The 19,129-nt window shown below is 42.9% G+C and overlaps 1 long non-coding RNA gene across 3 annotated transcripts in view; it reads left to right on the top strand.

Moving 5' to 3' along the window:
* LOC308609961 overlaps positions 1–19,129 on the top strand; it is a 186,036-nt gene that overhangs the window by 32,707 nt on the left and 134,200 nt on the right. For all 3 annotated transcript variants that reach the window (XR_014014373.1, XR_014014374.1, XR_014014375.1), the window contains exon 2: positions 7,153–7,217. This is a non-coding gene — a long non-coding RNA (uncharacterized lncRNA). The remainder of the gene's footprint in view (positions 1–7,152; positions 7,218–19,129) is intronic.

The following is a 19,129-nucleotide window of genomic DNA, read 5'->3' as shown; positions in this document are numbered from 1 at the left end:
TTCAAAAGAATGACATCTTTAGAACTGTTTCAGAGCCAGCGATGATATGTGCTTTAGATAATTATTACACTATGCTAAATATAACCATATTATTTTGAATTCAAATAAATTTCTATGCTGATAAAAAAAGAGAGGCACATTTCATCAATGTTTAAATAGTATCCTTCCTCCTCTAAAACTTAAAATAGGATTCAGTCTGATTCCTAAAGGGTTATTTTCTTCAACAACAAGAGCTGACTTAGGCCATTTCTTGGCAGTGGAATCTGAGCATAGAGGTCTCTGTCTGACTGCCCTTTGATTCTCACTCACAGTATCCTGGGTGAATGTAATGGATGGGCGTGCCCTTATGACTTAGCCCACTGCTACTGCTCCTGATGAGGGTTAATGGTGTGGGCCACTTTAAATCTTGCCCAGCAAAGTGCTGACATCTGGGGTTTCCTATCAAGTTTACCAGATATTCCACAGTAATTTCATAATTTACACAACATAAAAACACTGATCTTGAGCTTAGGAAAGCATTTCATTTAAACAGATACAGAACACTATACAAAATGGTTTAAAATTTGTGAGCAATTACATTCAATAAACTCTAATATAAATTAATCTAATACAAGTAAACTAATAGTTGCAAAGCTACTGGTCGCTTCAGAAGCGGTGGCTACGGATAACTTCAAAGTTGTTTCCTCAATGCATTAAGAGGCGAAACTATTTGCTGTCAACTTCTTCTTGGGGAAGCTTTTTCCCTTAGTTTGATGCTGATTCGCGTTATGAATGTATAGGAACCATTACTGGTTCTTCCTTTCCATATTCAGTGCACCGTTATACTTCTATCCTCTTAAGATCTGGATATCTGTTACTGCTACTGTTGGCTGGAGCCTGGCAGGAGGAAAGCTATCAAGAAAAAAGGTCAACAAGTGTTAAAGAGTTTTAGCGTACTACTGAGACTTTTAATCTACCATAATCATAAGAAATAATAATTAAAATTACAGCCTGGTCAGTGAGACCTTGAGTAAATTTTGGAAGCATCCATGTTTCATACAGTTTCAGGGGATGGATATTTCCTGTTATTAACTCTATAGCCTCTTCAACTGGAACAGAGAGACCTTTCTCTGTTGAAGCAGTTTTGTCTTTTTCCTGGGCATTTTTAGTTTTCTCTTATGAGAGACTTGTAAAGCTTACATACACAAACTTACACATACACGTATAAAGCAAAGAAGGGATAGAGTAGTCTTGAGAGGACACTGTTTTGTAGCAGGCACACAAGACAGAGATAATATTCCCTGATTGCATTTGCCTCCCTAGCCCCATCTCCTTTGTGGAAAGCATCAGCATTCTGACTGGTCTCTGCACCCCACTAACTGGACGGAACACTGCATTGGCATTCTTAGGGAGCACTGATGGTCGCTCCAGAAACTGTGGTTAGAGCTTGTGCAGCCAAAGTGCACAGGAAAGAAACAAATATACTTCATGTAACATGCTTACTCTGTTTTGCTTAATTAGCACTTATTCCCTGTAAAAGGCTGATTTCTGCTTTGACAGGGAGTAATCGAACTCTGTATTCACCCAAACCATAAAATTAAAGTTAACATACCTCAACTTTTCATCCTACTGGAAGAAATGTATGAAATCTAAAGTTATTTTTTAATTGCTGCTGTTTAGAATGCCTGAGGCCCATTTGATGAACTTGTTAAAGAGCAGTGTTAATGAGGGTATTTTTCGTTTCTTTCTTTTCCGACCACAGCATGAATTCTCAGCCCAAAGTGTGCCCTGTTACCCACAATAGAGATGGGGGAAAAGTGAGAGTCTGTCACCACAAAGCATGAGACAACTACAAATACTTCTCTCCCAGAGTTAACATTGATGACAGTCTTTGTGGAAAAGGACTTCCTCTTTTTGCAGGAATACAGTAGAAATGCAAGTCGTATTCTCCATAATTTCACTACTGGAAAAATAATTTCATAGTCCATATATATATATATATATTTTTTTTTTTTTTTGCGGTACGCGTGCCTGTCACTGCTGTAGCACTTCCCGTTGCAGAGCACAGGCTCCGCACGTGCAGGCTCAGCGGCCCTGGCTCACGGGCCCAGCCGCTCCGTGGCACGTGGAATCTTCCTGGACCGGGGCACGAACCCGTGTCCCCTGCATCGGCAGGCGGACTCTCAACCACTGCGCCACCAGGGAAGCCCCATAGTCCATATGTTTTATTGGTCTTCTTAAAAACATATACAGTGTTTACAATAAGGAGTAAAAGAGAAGATTTTCAATGCGATATTTCAAGGAGCATTTTGTAAAGGCGGGATCCAGTCCCAACTTTGGAAAATTAACACACACCTATGAGATCAAAGAGTCACCTGCAAAAAATTTTATTATGTTTTTCTTTCATACTAGTTTCCTAAAGGTGCATTGTTACTTCTTGGTAATGTAATAGAAATGACTATATGGTGGCCATTTGAGGAAGAAGTAGCTCTTACATAAGTGTCTAGTGACCTTATCTCTTTTGATACAATGCCTCTTGGTTTCAGAGGCTTGCACAGATTTCCTCAAAATGAATAAACTTAGTAAGATTTTTCTAACTATCAATTAATCTAAAAGTAGATTTAGAAATCTACTTCTGAAGCAGTTTTGTTAAGTAATTATTGGTCAGTTCTCCTTCTGATTGGTACTTTTTTCTGCAAAACAAATCCCTGTACTTAGAACAATTAATATCACCATCCCTGGCTCCTTGATTATTACACAGTAATGTTTCTTGAGAAGAAAGCTTACCCTTTTGGGGGGGGAAACTTCAGTCCATGAAGTAAAACTTCATTAAAAGTAGATCTGCTTCTAATGCCAGTGTGATGCAGATCAGTATCCCCTTTCTTTTGACTTTCCAGGCTGTGTGAAGAGAATGGTATGGTTTGGTTTAGGAAGGGTTGTAGCTTAAGAGGATTGCATTATGTTTCTGTGTCACTTTGGGGGGTTTTATTTCAATATTATATCCTGTTCTGTAAAAACACCATAGTCATTGTCTTACTTATTATTAAATAATTAAACGCTGCCCTTTGTTTACTTTCCCCTTCTGATCAGAAGACTCCTCTCCACTCTAGGCCTTGATCTGAGTTCCAATTCATCAGCTTGTAGTAGCTACACTTCTGGTTTCTGAAGTCAGACAGATATGGGTCCCATTTCTGTCTTCATCAGTTATAATTTATTCTCTGATATATGCATACCAGAGCTGGCAGTGACAAACATTTTGCTTCTCCTTATTTCTGTGCATTTTAATAGAGGATCACAATATTTTAAGTAGAGCTGGGATGGGGTGGAAAGAAAGAGCAGGAAAACATGCTTTTAGGAAGGTCTGAAATACAAATCACATGGAGTTAACTGCTTGAGAGAAAACCACCCCTACCTGAGTATTGTCAATAAAGTAGCACAGGGAGGCAAACGAATCAATTGTTCACTAAAAATATTTTTCTTTAGAAGAATAAAATTCACAAGAAAGCCTCATTGCAAATAAAATATATTTGTTTTCCTAAAGGAAGATATTTGAAAAGTCGTAGTAAATACCTGTTTTGACCTTCTGTGTCCCTAGTGTTGATCTCCACTAAGTTTTATGAACACTACATAGAGGAGGAGCCTGAGTCTCAAAGACCATAAGTAAGAGATGGATTCCAGAGCCTTTGCAAGGTCCATTATGCCCCATGACTTCCCATTGCTTGTGCTGTTCATCCAGATAGGTGCTTAGCATACCAGCATGAATACATCTCTTTCGAGAGGTTTTTAACAGACATTAGATACTAAACAAGTACAACACCTAACAAATAGAACAGAATGCTTTATTTAAAGCAGAAACAGAATAAATGCTCACCTAGTATCATTTAAATCCCCTTTAAATTATTTTTTGAATCAACATGTTTATATTTGAGGGTATTTTCTTATTTTTTCCTAGTTCCTTTTACTTGCACCTCCTTTCTTTTTCTCTTTTCCCAACTGAAATGTTTATGGTTTCAAAAGTAATTACTTCTTGAAGAAAGTTTTCGTGTATACTAAGTGCTACCTAATGGAAGCCATAAGCATAGAGTCTGCTAGCATTTAGAGTGGTATAATACACAGCCAGGTTGAATCAAGTGGGAGAGAAGGTTAATCGTTCTTTTAAACTGGCAGTGTTGCCGGAGGTGGATTAATATGCTTTTTGAATCTCTTATGTGCTGCAAGTCTCCTCGATCACAATCACTATGTTAATGGTTGAGGTTTTGAATTAGAGGTGTCTCCTGGGCTCAGCTGGGCCAAGTCCCTTCATCTCTCTGGCCATATTAGGTGATAGTTTTCTCATTTCAATACACGATCTGTGTTAGAGGGAGTGTTGACTATACCAGACTTTTAACGTGGGCACCCAGAAAGTGGAAGAATCTCTCTATTGGTGATTAATCATAACTCTTTTCACTGTGAATACAGTCCTTCCCTTAGGTAAGGCAGGAACACCATGAAAAATAGAAAGTTCTCGGGTGTCTGTGGAAGCTGGAGTGCTCTCGACCTGTCAGCTCACTGGCAGAGCAGGCTTCGTCCGGACACTAGAGAACAAAATGTGAAATTGGCACCAGCCAGCCTCTCCATTGCACAGGATATCCCTATTTAAATTTGACAACCAGGATATTTTACAATTTGAAATGCTTGTCATCTGGTTTTCTTTAGTTTTTTCTTTGGGTTGAAAAGACTGAGAAGCTTGTTAAAAAATCTGGAATTCTGATGGTGAGGCTTAACCAGATCTATTGAGTCATCAATCAGCAAACATTGACCAACGCTTACCATTCCCCCAGTTACTATACTAAGGACCCAGACATGTCTCAGATAGTGGCCTTGCTCATTCACTGTATTTACAGTACTTTTTTCTAAATGTAACCAGAGCTCAGGTAAAGACAAGACATTGACTTGAGTCTGAAGTAAACAAAGCTGACTGGTCTGATCCCTTCAGTTTCCAGAATTATTTTGTTTCAGGTAGTAATTTTCCCAGACGAATAGAACAAAGTTCTATCGTCTATTTATTTAATATTTTATCACAATAGTCCTTGCCCCTTTGACCTCTAGTGAGGAAACTTGCATAAGAAACTGAAACTTAGGTTCTATGGGTAAGTGCAGATAATGATATGAATGAAATTGAAAATGAAAGCCAAAGGTAGAAAAGGCAGTCCTGAATAGATTAAGTAAGACAGAGGTATTTGAAAAATCAAGTAGAAAAGATACCATAAGGAATGGAGAGCTTCTGGAAGTTTTCTAATAGGTGAGGGGTTGGTACATCTTTTTTTGTTTTTTTTTTCTTAATAACATGTCTGGCAGTTGTATGCCAGAGAAAGTTATAAGGGGGTTGACTATATGCATGAAGTCCAGTGAGAACACTGTTCCTGTAGGCCACTGACCGTGTTCTGAGTGTACATTCTATAGTACTAGAAATTAAGTTAGGAAACAAAGGGTGATCTGCTGTCATTTTAAATGAAATTTCACAAATGATTAGAGCTAAAAGGTGTCTTTTTTCACTCAGCCAACACGTTGAGCACGTACTATGGGGCAAGCACTATGCTTATGGGTAAGAGATAAAAGAAAAAATAAAGGCCAGAGGAACTCAAAAGAGAGTGTGAGAGATGCATGAACAACTCATTACAATCGAATAGAGATAGGCTATTAAATAAATCATAAAAATATAAATTTGTAAAACAGAACTCGGAGTCAGTAACCCTTCTAGGGGATATTAAAGAGAATGCCAACAATGAGGGGGTCTTGGAATTAGGTTTTGAATGTCAGTAGGTATGTTCCACGTGGAGAGAAGGTCAGGGGCATACTAGGCAGAAGGAACATCCTGGACTTGAGAACCAACACAGTATATTTCAGTGATTGTAAAGGAGATTTTTGTTTGACTAGAGCGTAGGGTATAAGTTGCCAAATGGTAGAAAATAGAGTATAAAAGTTAGGCTGGAATGAAAGTATAAAGTGTAATAATTCTTATGATGAAAGATAGGTGTTTTCCACAAAATGGGTTACTTATAAATATTTTAAAAATAGAGACCCCGAGAGAGGAGCGCGCCCGAGGAGCAGCCCCCGGACTGGAGCCTCGGGAGCCCGGGGCTGGTGAGCGAGTCCCCACGGGGTAGGTGTTGCGTCTGCAGGCCTGCAGGCGGTTGTGGAGCCAGCGGCCCTTGGAGAGCGGGGCTTGGAGAACGGGGCTTGGCCCTCCCCGGGGCTTGGCTTTGCCAGCCCCAGGGCCCGCAGTAGAGCCACCGGGAGGGTTTGACCGCTTCCCGGAGGTGGAGGGGCCGGGCTGGAGGACAGGGCCTGCTGCTCCTGATGGGGCTCCCCTGGGACTTGTGAGCTCCGGGTGTCCTGGGGGAGCAGGGTCCCCAGGCTCGGCCGGGACGTGCCGCGTCCTCCCCTCCGTCCAACCCCGATCCTCCTCCTCCTCGCCTCCTGTCGCCGTCTCGGCATCTCGCGCGTGTGTCTCAAGGCGCGTCAGCACCTTGGTTGTCTAATGTAAGCGTCCGCTGCCCCCCTGGGTTGTGCCCTGTGGAGTTGCACAGTGTAATCGGTGCAGGATGAGTCTGCAGGGCTTCTGTCCTGCTGCCTCGGGTGAGGAAGGAAGCGATGGGGCCTGAGGAGGGAGATGACTTGTCCTAGATCCTCACCGGGTGTGCACGTGGGGTCGCTCACAGGACTCCAAACTCCTAGGGCAGGTGTTCTGTCCACTTAAAGTCAGTTTTAATAAAAGATGTTTTTGAGCGTCGCACTTAAGTTTGTAAAGTTTGTACAGATCATTGCAAGACTGAAAGGCACCTGAGTGTGTCCCTTTATTCTGGGTATCCTGTGGATGTTCTGATTTAAGTTGTTAACAGACTTGGAAGAGAGAAACTATAAGCGTTTTTTAATTTCATATTTAATGACGGAGGTTTATTTTAATAGGATTCAGTGTACACTCGCTACTGAAAAAAATGTATCCCCTCAGGTACCACAGTCACGTGGGAGTTACAGACCTGAGGGTGGTTGCTCCCTCCTTATTCTCACAGGCCCTTCTGAAGGTGAAAGGACGGGTCTCCCACAGGTGTCTCCTGTGGAGCGCGGGGCGGGTGCTTGTGCACCCCGAGCCGCTTCAGTCGTAGCTTCACTGCCTGCGTTTTCCTTCTCCAGGTCCGCCTCCACTGTCACAGTCCTGCACGTTGTTCCAAGAGCAGCGGAAAATGAATCAGCCTCTGGTGAGTTTTGCTGTTTTCGTATTTATCTGCTGCTGTTCCTTTGTGATAACACCTTGGGAGGCGAATAGTTCAAAAGTTAAAATGGGAAAGTAGGAGTAGGTAAAAGATGTGGTTAGACAAAGCGTAGAGGAGCAGGTCAGCACCAAGTGTTTCTGGCAAGTCCTACGTGTAGATCCCACGATCCTCTTAGAGCCACAGTACAAGCCTCGTGTTCTTGACATTGGTGGCAAAACACCATCCCTTGCTCGACTTACATGGTCCTGCCGAAGCACTTTTGTTCTCGGGCGTTAAAAGGTTTCCCTGAGGATCCCGCTGTAGGCCGTGAGCCTTCCTGAGCGACAGCCCCTAACGTGTTGACATTGGTGCCTTCCTTGTGCTTCCTGTAAGCCGAGAGCGTGCTGTCCAGGGAGCACTCAGTGCATATAACTTGTCGGTTCAGTAGAACACCGTTGTCACATAGGTACATTGTTTTCAGTGCTCAGTCGAGGGATGCAATGAGGATCATCTGGAAGAACAGCCTTGTCACCCTTCCAGTAAATTTCGCTCTTTGTCTCTTACAATCTCAGAGGTTCGCGTTACACACCATGCAGTGAGGTCTCTGGCAAAGATTCCTTGTTTCCCAGCTGAATTGTATCGTGCAGCCTGCGGTCTTGGTTCTGCCCCTCCACGGAACCTGATCCGGTTGAGGTGACCTGGCATCCAGCATACAAAGCAGTGGAGATTTGCCAGTCGTCACCTCAGACCACTGTCGCCTTGCCATCTGCAGAGTCTGCTCTGTGGGTTTCTGTGACAGATCTCTCCTTGCTGTCTTCCTGACTGATTCTTTCCTCCGCCCTCTGTGTGTGTTGTCGTTTCACCCTTGGTCCATGACTCTCCACCCCGTCTGATCTCACCCTCTGGCGCTTTTCACCTCCAACTCTGTCAGTTCTCCCACCTGGACCAGACAGATGCCTCTGTCCAGCCACTTGCCAGCATCTCTATGGAGTTTGTCCAAAGGGCACCTCGGATGACTAGATCCAGTAGATCCAGAAATGATTATTTACAGCTCCCCTGCCCCTTGCCTTGAGCTGTTGTCCCTGGCGGCTCATCGTTGCATCATCCAGCCTGTCACCTACCCAGAAAAATGAGTTCCTTCTAAAGTCCTTCTCCATCCTCTGTTACCACGTTGTAGTGTGAGGCTTGTTAATGTCGTCTTCTAAATGGTTTTTATTCGTTCTCCTTCATCCCATACTTGTTACCATTAAAACAGCTTATCTGTTCATTCCTGTAGTTACAGAAACTTTTTTTCTGTGCCGCTACCTCTTTCCTCCAGCAGCTCAAGTGTATTCTCCACGCTGAGTATTTCTCCTAAAATATTAATCACAGCGTTTTGTCTGCATGTGGGAAGCACTTTAGAGGTTCCCTGGGTGACTGGACAAACGAGGTTGCCGTTCCGCGGAGCCATTAACCATCGAGCCCAGCACTGGGGGGAGGTCGTACCTCGCCGATGATGCGTTTGGATGGATCTGTGAGGTGAAATCCTGATTGGAGAGGCTTAGGAGAGAGGAGTGGGAGAACTGGGTTTGTTCTGGTCCCAACTTTTTCAAGACATTTTGCTGTGACGGGGAAAATAGAAACTGGACAGTAGCTGGGGTAGGAGCTGAGGTCCGGGGAGGATGTTGTGTTGTGTTGTGTTGTGTTGTGATGGGAGAAATAACAGTGGGAATGATCCAGTAGATGCGTGTGGGGGAGGGGAGAGCTGCGGGCCAGGGTCCTGGAGTGGGGAGGGGATGGCAGAGCTGGGTTGCAGGTGGGGAAGCCCTCCGATGGCTTCTCTGTTCTCAGGGAAGCAGCTCCTCAGCTGAGGGTGAGGGTGAGGTTGGGGGTTTGAGGGGAGAGCAGAGCTCTGGGGCCCAGCTCCATCGTGACCATCAGCACACACAGTCCAGCCAGCTGGGAAGACTGTACTTGCCTTCCCTGCCTGAAAAGCCATCTCCTTTCTTAAATGTGGGAGTAATTACTCTTTGGGGAGCCTATGTAATTACATGGGTGCTTCTCAGTTCAAAGCGAATTGAGTGCCAGTTCTGGCCACGGACATTTTCTGCTTTGCTGATGGAAGGGTCCCCAGAGGAAGTGTCCTGCTTGCCTGGCTCTTGGCCTCGAGGACCCTTCACACCATCTAGTGTTCTGTCTTTTATCTTTGACATAAACATCAAATGTCTTCAGGTTGTGCATGTGATCTTAAGAAGCAATTCCCTGCTTCCAGGAGCTTCTGTTCTCCTCGGGAAAGGCACTTCACAGACGTAATTACAGGAGAGGACGGGAATCCTGCCCGTCGATACGTAGGGAACTCCAGAGTGCTGACAAAGCAGAGCCTGCTTTTATTTATTTATTTATTTATTTATTTATTCATTTAAATTTTTTATTTGTTTACTATTTAACTTATTCAGTTTTGGCTGTGTTGGGTCTCTGTTGCTGCGCGCGGGCTTTGTTCTCTAGTTGCGGCGAGCGGGCGCTACTCTTCGTGGCGGTGAGCGGGCTTCTCATTGCGGTGGCTTCTCTTATTGCGGAGCATGGCTTCTAGGCATGCGGGCTTCAGTAGTTGCGGGTCCCGGGCTCAGTAGTTGTGGCGCGCAGGCTCTAGAGCGCAGGCTCAGTAGTTGTGGCGCACGAGCTTAGTTGCTCTGCAGCACGTGGGATGTTCCCGGACCAGGGTTCCAACCCGTGTGCCCACCATTGGCAGGCGGATTCTTAACCAGTGTGCCACCAGGGAAGTCCGAGAGCCTGGTTTTAAATGCATTGTCAGAGCACGTGGCTCAGTGACTCGGGGAAGGGGGACGGCCCTGAAGTGACCAGGACTTGGGTAGCTGCAGAGGTTGGCGAGGCTCTCAGAGCAGCGTGAGGTGGACTGGATGAGGCTCCTGAGGTGCTGGTAAGGACCTCCCTCCTTAGGATGTGGGCCTCCCGTCAGGAAGAGCGGGACGTGAAGGCAGGCAGACCCTGAGGTTGACTGAAGAGCCTCCCCTCTGTGCTGGTTTTGGTTTCTTCCTGTGGAGAAACTGAAACCTTGTAATTGGGACAGTGAGTCATCTGATCAAAAGATGTCATGTGTGGAGACTGTGGACGGCATGAAACGTGGGGTGGGGTGCGGTGGGTCACGTCAGGGGGACTCTGGGCTCCAGCGCGATGCCCGACAGGAAGGGGCGAGGCCGTGGCGTGTTCCCGCTCATCCTAGGCCCCGGTAAGCAGTATGGACGTTCCCTTGGGGTTTTCTGACCCGTGAATGAGGTTGAGAGTATTTTCACGTGCTTAGAAGCTGTTTCTTCTTTTTAATTGGTAGACAGTGTTTAGAGCAGTTTTAGGGTTCCAGGAGAGTCGAGCAGACAGCACTTTCCTACACCCGTCCCTCTGGGTTCCCTCCCTTGGTAACATGTCTCGCCTGTGTGGCGCGTCATCTCAGTGATGGATCGGCACTGACACCTAATTCTCCCCTGGAGTCTGTAGTTTATATTAAGGCTCACTCTCTGTGTCCTACTGTTCAGGTTTGGACAGGCGTGATGACCTGCAGCCACCACTGCAGTGCCACCCAGGACCATTTCACTGCCCGAAACATCCCTGGGGGCCACCTGTTCACCCGCCGAGTGCCCCCAAGCCCCCAACAGCTGCTGGTCTTGTTACTGTCTGTGTATTTTTGCCCTTTCCAGAATGTCACGTAGTTGGGAGTCCTTCATTCTGTGGTCTTTTCAGACTGGTGTCTTTCTGTTTTTATATGAAGGGCCTGTTCATGTCCACTGCCTGTCTTACTGCCCCAATACATTCTTGTTTTTGTTTTTCTTTTTGTTTTTGTTTTCTGCTGTACGTGGGCCTCTCACTGTTGTGGCCTCTCCCGCCGCGGAGCACAGGCTCCAGACGTGCAGGCTCAGCAGCCATGGCTCAAGGGCCCAGCCGATCCACGGCATGTGGGATCCTCCTGGACCAGAGCACAAACCCGTCTCCCCTGCATCCTTTGGCACTGGAAGGCTTCCAGAAGCCTCCCCCTTCCATTGCAACTGAGGAAGCAGGTCCTCAGCTGAGGGTGAGGGTGAGGTTAGGGGTTTGAGAATAGGCAGTTGGAAGAACTCCTCAGTCTGGAAGACACGATGTGGGAGGGAATCTGAGTAGCTCATGTAACGTGTGTATAGATTATTCACTAAATCTTGAGTTAGCTCTTAAGATTGAGAAGAAGCAGCATTAGGGAATAATAAGCAAGCTGTCCTCCACATCCTAAGACACGGTACCAACTGAGACTATAAATCTGCAGGTCCAGATTCATTCACAGATGGTAAGCTGATGGGAAGCTGTTAGCCAGAGTTAGGGGGGTAGGAAGCAAATCCCCAACTTCAGATGCTGTAGAGGGTAACGACCTGCCTCTCTCATGCAGGGGGAGATAGAATTCTCAGCTCAATGGCTCAGGACTCTGGTCCATTATCATGGCTGTTCTAATCTGTTTCTGAAGTGTTCTTTTCTACAGCATTTAAAAAAGTGACTGTATTATCCTGAACATTTTTATCAAGTAACAAATCAGCTGATATAAATGATAAAGTTGGCTGAAAGCAGGCCAGGATTTCAAAGCCCCTTCGGCATGTCTAGGTTGGGCACACGTCATGGAGCCTAAGAGTTTATTTAGATGGGGAGTCTTAAAAAGCTGCAACTAAAAGTGACCATAAAATCATCAAACTTTAAAGTTGGAAAAAGCCTCATTCTTTTTCAAATGTAAAAAAGCATTAACTGAGTCATTAAATGAGCTTTTAAAAAAGCCTCCTGGCAAGAGAGTGACAGATATAGAACTTTAAACCCATGCCTCTGGGGCCAATGCTCTTTCTATCATAAAATGTTTCTCCCTAACATTTGATGAATCAGAACACACACACACACACACACACACACACACACACACACACACACACACACACACACACACACACACACACACACACACACACACACACACACACACACACACACACACACACACACACACACACACACACACACACACACACACACACACACACACACACACACACACACACACAATGTTAAGACCCAGGGTTCACTCTTCAACGTGCTTTCAACCATATGGAAACTTTATGGATTGAGTCTTTCAGATATTATTTCAGAGCAGATAAGCCAAACGCTATTTCTCTCACCTGGCTCGAAGCACTGTTTAGTCTTCTCCAACTGGGTATAATTATTCACTAGGGATCTCACCTCTTGTTCAACACTCAAACTTGTGATGGCCATGCTGTGGACTCCATTGTCTTGAGAGGAAAGCTTACACACCAAAACATTTGGGTGGGTGAAAGGAACACAGGAGAGGGGACTAGAGGAAAGTTATCAGTGAATATGTAGTGAGTTGTTGCTTTTCTACCTTGATTATGCCTGACTGGCTATTTTTATTAACATGAGCTTGCGCTACATGCTTGATGCATGACACACGCAGACTCCCTTAACTTAGAACATAATTGTGGCACATGTATCTCCAGCTACAAATATAGATACCAAAGAGCCTAAGGAGCTCTGAGAGTCATATACCTTCATTTATTTTTTGAGTTTTTCTTTTTGTGTGAGAATTGAATAGAAATAAAAGCTAAAAAATATCCCTTATTCACCTGGCAATTTCTTTTCATCTTCCTTTTCTCAGGTAACATCTCCTCTAGGAATCCTCCCATACCCAGGAAAAGATAGTTTCTCGTGCTCTTTACAATCAAAACCCCCTGGGCAACCCTTTCTCATACCTTTTATAACAGAGTGTTGAATTGTGGATTTACTTGTCTGAATCTTCTTTAACCTGTGAGAAAATTGAGTGCAGGGGCTGAATCTTCCAACAGTGTATCTTCCAGTGCCAAGCACAAAGGAGTCAACTAACATGTAGCTTTAAAAAAATGTATCTTGTACATATTGTAAGTGTTCAGTACATTTGTACATCAAATACATGAAATAATCAATGCTAAGAATACAATAGGAAAAAAATAATGTTAAGGAGGATTTATAAATGAGTAGAAAGGGGATTTTAGGGAAGAAATCATGATTTAAGATTATTAGGTTTTTTAACCTGGTATAGGTTGAGGATTGCTACAGAAGAAAAGGCAGTTCAGTACTTTGAAAATGTGTGAAGTCTATATTCATTAGTTCATCAGCTAAAATAAGGTGGTATGCCCATAGCTGCTCATCTTTCAATTTTTTTCATAAATTTCAACTTGTTGAAAATATTTTTGAAACTAATTTTCTTTACCTTTTAAATTCTCTTGGAATTAAACATGGTGATTTACCACTAAGACCTTCAAGATGTATTAATTTATTTAGGCCACCGTAATAAATTTCAGAGAGAGTCTTTGTACAGAGATGCATTTTAAAAAACACAGTTAATCACCCAAAAGTAATTTATAAAGGAATTCAAATTTTAACCATTACTCATTAAAAAAAAGGAGAAAGGAATTAAATTCATAAAAAGTTGAACATTCTTAAATCTTCATCCCCCTACTCAATTTTCTTGTACTTCAGTGCTGCAGAATCTCTAATGCAGAAATCCTCAATTATATCCAGCAGTTTCTGGCTTTTCCCTTTTCTTTACAAACCCTCCATTCTTTTCTTTTTCTTTTTTTTAAACATCTTTATTGGAGTATAATTGCTTTACAATGGTGTGTTAGTTTCTGCTGTATAACAAAGTGAATCAGCTATATGTATACATATATCCCCATATACCCTCCCTCTTGCTTCTCCCTCCCACCCTCCCTATTCCACCCCTCTAGGTGGTCACAAAGCACCCAGCTGATCTCCCTGTGCTATGCGGCTGCTTCCCACTAGCTCTCTAGTTTTTTATGTTTGGTAGTGTATATATGTCCATGCTACTCTCTCACATCGTCCCAGCCTAACCTTCCCCCTTCCTTGTGTCCTCAAGTCCATTCTCTATGTCTTTGTGTTTATTCCTGTCCTGCTCCTACGTTCCTCAGAACCTTTTGGGTTTTTTTAGATTCCATGTATATGTGTTAGCATACAGTATTTGTTTTTCTCTTTCTGACGTACTTCACTCTGTATGACAGACTCTAGGTCCATCCACCTCACTACAAATAACTCAATTTCGTTTCTTTTTATGGCTGAGTAATATTCCATTGTATATATGTGCCACATCTTCTTTATCCATTTCATCTGTTGATGGACATTTAGGTTGCTTCCATGTCCTGGCTATTGTAAATACACCTGCAATGAACATTGTGGTCCGTGATTCTTTTTGAATTATGGCTTTCTCAGTGTATATGTCCAGTAGTGGGATTGCTGGGTCGTATGGTAGTTCTCTTTTTTAGTTTTTTAAGGAACCTCCATACTGTTCTCCATAGTGGCTATACCAATTTACAGTCCCACCAACAGTGTAGGAGGTTCCCTTTTCTCCACACCCTCTCCAGCATTTATTGTCTGTAGATTTTTTGATGATGGCCATTCTGACCGGTGTGAGGTGATACCTCACTGTGGTTTTGATTTGCATTTCTCTAATGATTAGTGATGCTGAACATCCTTTCATGTGTTTGTTGGCAATCTGTAGGTCTTCTTTGGAGAAACGTCTGTTTAGGTCTTCTGCCCATTTTTGGATTGGGTTGTTTGTTTCTTTGATATTGAGCTGCGTGAGCTACTTGCAAATTTTGGAGATGAATCCTTTGTCAGTTGCTTCATTTGCAAATATTCTCTCCCATTCTGAGGGTTGTCTTTTCGTCTTGTTTATGGTTTCCATTGCTGTGCAAAAGCCCCATAGCAGTACTGTGAGTGTCACTGAAGCAAACTTGGGTCCACTTATCCACATGCAGTAAACCCAATCTACTGACACTGGGTTGTGGTGAAAGAAAGTGCAGTGTTTTATTGTAAGGCGCCATACAAAGAGTCCGGGACAGCTAGTACTCAAAAAGCCTCATTTTCCTGATGGGTTTCAGCAAAGTGTTTTTAAAGGCAAGGTGAGGGAGGGGAGTCCCAAGGTATGTGATCAGTTTGTGCACAGTTCTCTGGTTGATGGTGAGGTTACAGGACAGTGTCCCAGGGGTTAAGGTCATCAATTCTTTGGCTCCAGTAGGCCTGGGGGCTATGTGCTCATGGTCAGTAAGTAGTTAACCTTCCATTTGGTGGGGATTTTAGCATCTGTAAAGCAGGAAATGTGCATCAAATACTGTGATCTATGTACTTCAGAGAGGAGCTAAAGTAGAGGATATGGGGGAGGGGTCTATCCTAGGAAGGCCCCATAGGGTTCTCCTCTGTTACATGAGCCCTGATGTTTTTTCCAAAATCCTCTTAAAGTTGAGGACAGACAGATTTGGTTTCCATTTTTGGCTACCAAAAGCATCCTAACTTACACACTTGGCATAAAAATACTCTACTAATTTGGTACCTGCTCAGAGGTCTTGCTCAGGGCTGTACACAACTCCAGCATGTGTCATTCACATTGACATTATTATGAATGGTACCCCCTGGAATTGTGCAGCCCCCAACCTTCATAGTTGTAAAAGGCTGTGCTGCTTTGTATCTGCTCATCTTTCCAGCTCCCCTTCAGTTGTCTTACATATGTGAGCTACAGTTGAGTCAGTTCCAAGTACTTTTGCTCTCCAGAGGAACCATGGTATTACTTGGGCTTTTTGTGATCACTTTGTTCCCAATGCCAAATACAGATTCTTCACAGTTTGTTCATCTGACAAAGTCGTGTTTATTCTTTGATGCTCTTCTCAGATACCACCTTTACTATAAAAGTTTTCTGGTCACATCATTTTCCTGCCATAGGCCCTTGGCACTCATAGTAAATGACTTTATCAAATGTAAACATAGCACTTTGTGTACATTTCTATCAGTGCATCTGATGATGGTTTTATGTTAGTCTTCTGTACTGACCTATGTGCTTTTTGAGCAAACAGATTTTTCTAATTGTGGCCTAGTAGAGGAAACCCTAGCACACAGCAGATGCTTAAAGGACTCTCTCTTTGTGGACTGTTTAATGTATTCATTAACACTCACAATTCACTGAATGAACCAAATCATTTAATATTTACAGTTTTCCACAGCAAGATCTTTTTCGACCCACCACCTAGAGTAATGAAAATAAAAACAAAAATAAATAAATGGGACCTAATGAAACTTAAAAGCTTTTGCACAGCAAAGGAAACCATAAACAAAATGAAAAGACAACCCTCGGAATGGGAGAAAATATTTGCAAACAAAGCAACTGACAAGGGATTAATCTCCAAAATATACAAACAGCTCATTCAGCTCAATATCAAAAAGTCAAACAACCCAATCAAAAAATGGGTGGAAGACCTAAATAGACATTTCTCCAAAGAAGACATACAGGTGGCCAACAAACACATGAAAAGATGCTCAACATCACTAAGCATTAGAGAAATGCAAATCAAAATGACAGTGAGGTATCACCTCATACCAGTCAGAATGGCCATCATCAAAAAATCTACAGACAATAAATGCTGGAGAGGGTGTGGAGAAAAGGGAACCCTCCTACACTGCTGGTGGAACTGTAAATTGGTATAGCCACTATGGAGAACAGTATGGAGGTTCCTTAAAAAACTAAAGATAGAGCTACCATATGACCTAGCAATCCCACTCTTAGGCATATATCCAGAGAAAACCATAATTCGAAAGGATGGATGCACCCCAGTGTTCACTGCAGCACTATTTATAATAGCCAGCACGTGGAAGGAACCTAAATGTCCATCAGCAGAAGAATGGATAAAGAAGCCGTGGTACATATATACAATGGAATATTACTCAGCCATAAAAAGGAATGAAATAGTGCCATTTGCAGAGATGTGGTTGGAGCTAGAGATTGTCATACAGAGTGAAGTAAGTCAGACAGAGAAAAACAAATATTGTATATAGTACCATTTATGTGTGGAATCTAGAAAAATGGTAGAGATGAACTTATTTGCAAAGCAGAAATAGAGTCACAGATGTAGAGAACAACCTTATGGTTACCAAGGGGGGAAGGGGTGGGTGGGATGAATTGGGAGATTGGGACTGACATATATAACTACTATGTATAAAATAGGTAACTAATGAGAACCTACTGTATATCACAGGGAACTCTACTCAGTGCTCTGTGGTGACCTAAATGGGAAGGAAATCTAAAAAAGAGCAGATATATGTATATGTATGACTGATTCACTTTGCTGTACAGCAAGAAACTAACACAACATTGTAAAAGAACTATACTCCAATAAAAATTAATTTAAAATTTTAGAGTTTTCAATCCCCCATTATCACATATATCCAGATGCAGCAATATTTACTTCTTCTATCAGTTGCCAATGTCAACTAAAATAAAACCAAACAATACCAGCATAGTAAGGAGAAACTTTACTCTAAAGGGTAAGTGTGAGGAGGGGTGTATTGCAATTGGGGGAGGAGAAGTATTGCATTAGGGAGAATGCTGTGACCCTACGATCTGCAAGCCTCTCAGTGGTTAATCAAAAGGGGTTTTTCTTCTCTTGCGAGGAAGTAACAGGGGTATTAAGGGTAGGGTGAGGGAAAATGGGATAAAAGAGTAGCTTGAGTGGATGGTAGATCAGAGAATATTTTACCCTGAGCTCAGCCTGTTCTTAGGAGAGATTATATGTTGACTCAGTCTGACAGTGTGTCAGAGTTCTGGAGCCTGGAGGAAGGAGTGAAACTTTACAGTTTGATTAATAAGCAGTTTGTTCCAATTGATTAGTAGGAATAAAACTTCAGATGATAATTTATGAGACAAAAAAATGGCAATTTGGAATATCTTTGTCTGGCATTGCCATAGGTAAACAAGAGGAGGCATCTGTGGTGGTTCTTAGGAATAAGCTGTTTTCCACAACACAAAGGGCAGAGAGATATCTTAACTTTTGCTGTTTTCCAGGATTCGAGGGCTCAGGTAAAATTCAACGTTGTCACTAATAATAGTTTTCAGTATCGAAGGACACAATTAGACTATATAAAACTTTATTTTCGGGGCTTCCCTGGAGGCGCAGTGGTTGAGAGTCCGCCTGCTAATGCAGAGGACGCGGGTTCGTGCCCCGGTCCGGGAGGATCCTACATGCCGCGGAGTGGCTGGGCCTGTAAGCCACGGCCGCTGAGCCTGCGCGTCCGGAGCCTGTGCCCCGCAACGGGAGAGGCCACAACAGTGAGAGGCCCGTGTACAGCAAAAAATAAATAAATAAATAAATAAATAATGTTACTGTAAGCTAAGGCAAGGAAGTCAAAGATAGAAGATTAAGAGAAAACTGCTGGGGAAATGAGCAAGCATTATTAAAAACAAGTGACAGGTTTGTATTACTCTATTGGAAGTAGCATATAGTAGTGGAAAGACTAAGGAATTAGTTGGGCTATCCGTAAGCTATTTGAAGCACAGCTTTTCCAAAGCTAAGTAAAGTTTTCTCTAATCATCAGCTGATTTGTGGTTTCAAAATCCTGTAGTGTTCTTGATGCAGTTACCACCAAAATGAAGCATGCCCTTCTTCCTAATGGTCTACTCCTCCCCTTCCTTGTACTATATGTGCAAAACAAATGACATATACGAACTCTTTATGTTCTCTTTTCACCCTGCTTTCATTCCACATTGCACCAAGATTTTATTTTCCACATCAGTAGTGGCTTTATAATTTCCAAATTCAAAGGTTTTTCTTGTCTCATTTACTTTAAAATCTCAATTGCTTTTGATTTTTTGCTCCTCACAGATGACTCTTATCTTTTTGCTGTAATTGTGTTGACTATGTACTACCTGTTACTCTTTTTACATATTTAGCAAATCAGTTTGTTACTTTGAGTGCTTCTTTTTGATTTTTCCCATTCCATTATTTTGGGAATTCACCATACTTCTGTATTTTGTGTGCTGGTTCTCCTCTATCAGACTATTGATTCAATTTTATGTTTCCAGCTAAAAC

Source organism: Mesoplodon bidens, assembly GCF_964165515.1.
Source record: "Mesoplodon bidens genome assembly, contig: HAP1_SCAFFOLD_206, whole genome shotgun sequence".
Classification (NCBI taxonomy): domain Eukaryota; kingdom Metazoa; phylum Chordata; class Mammalia; order Artiodactyla; family Ziphiidae; genus Mesoplodon; species Mesoplodon bidens.
This window is presented reverse-complemented; position numbering and strand designations above follow the sequence as displayed.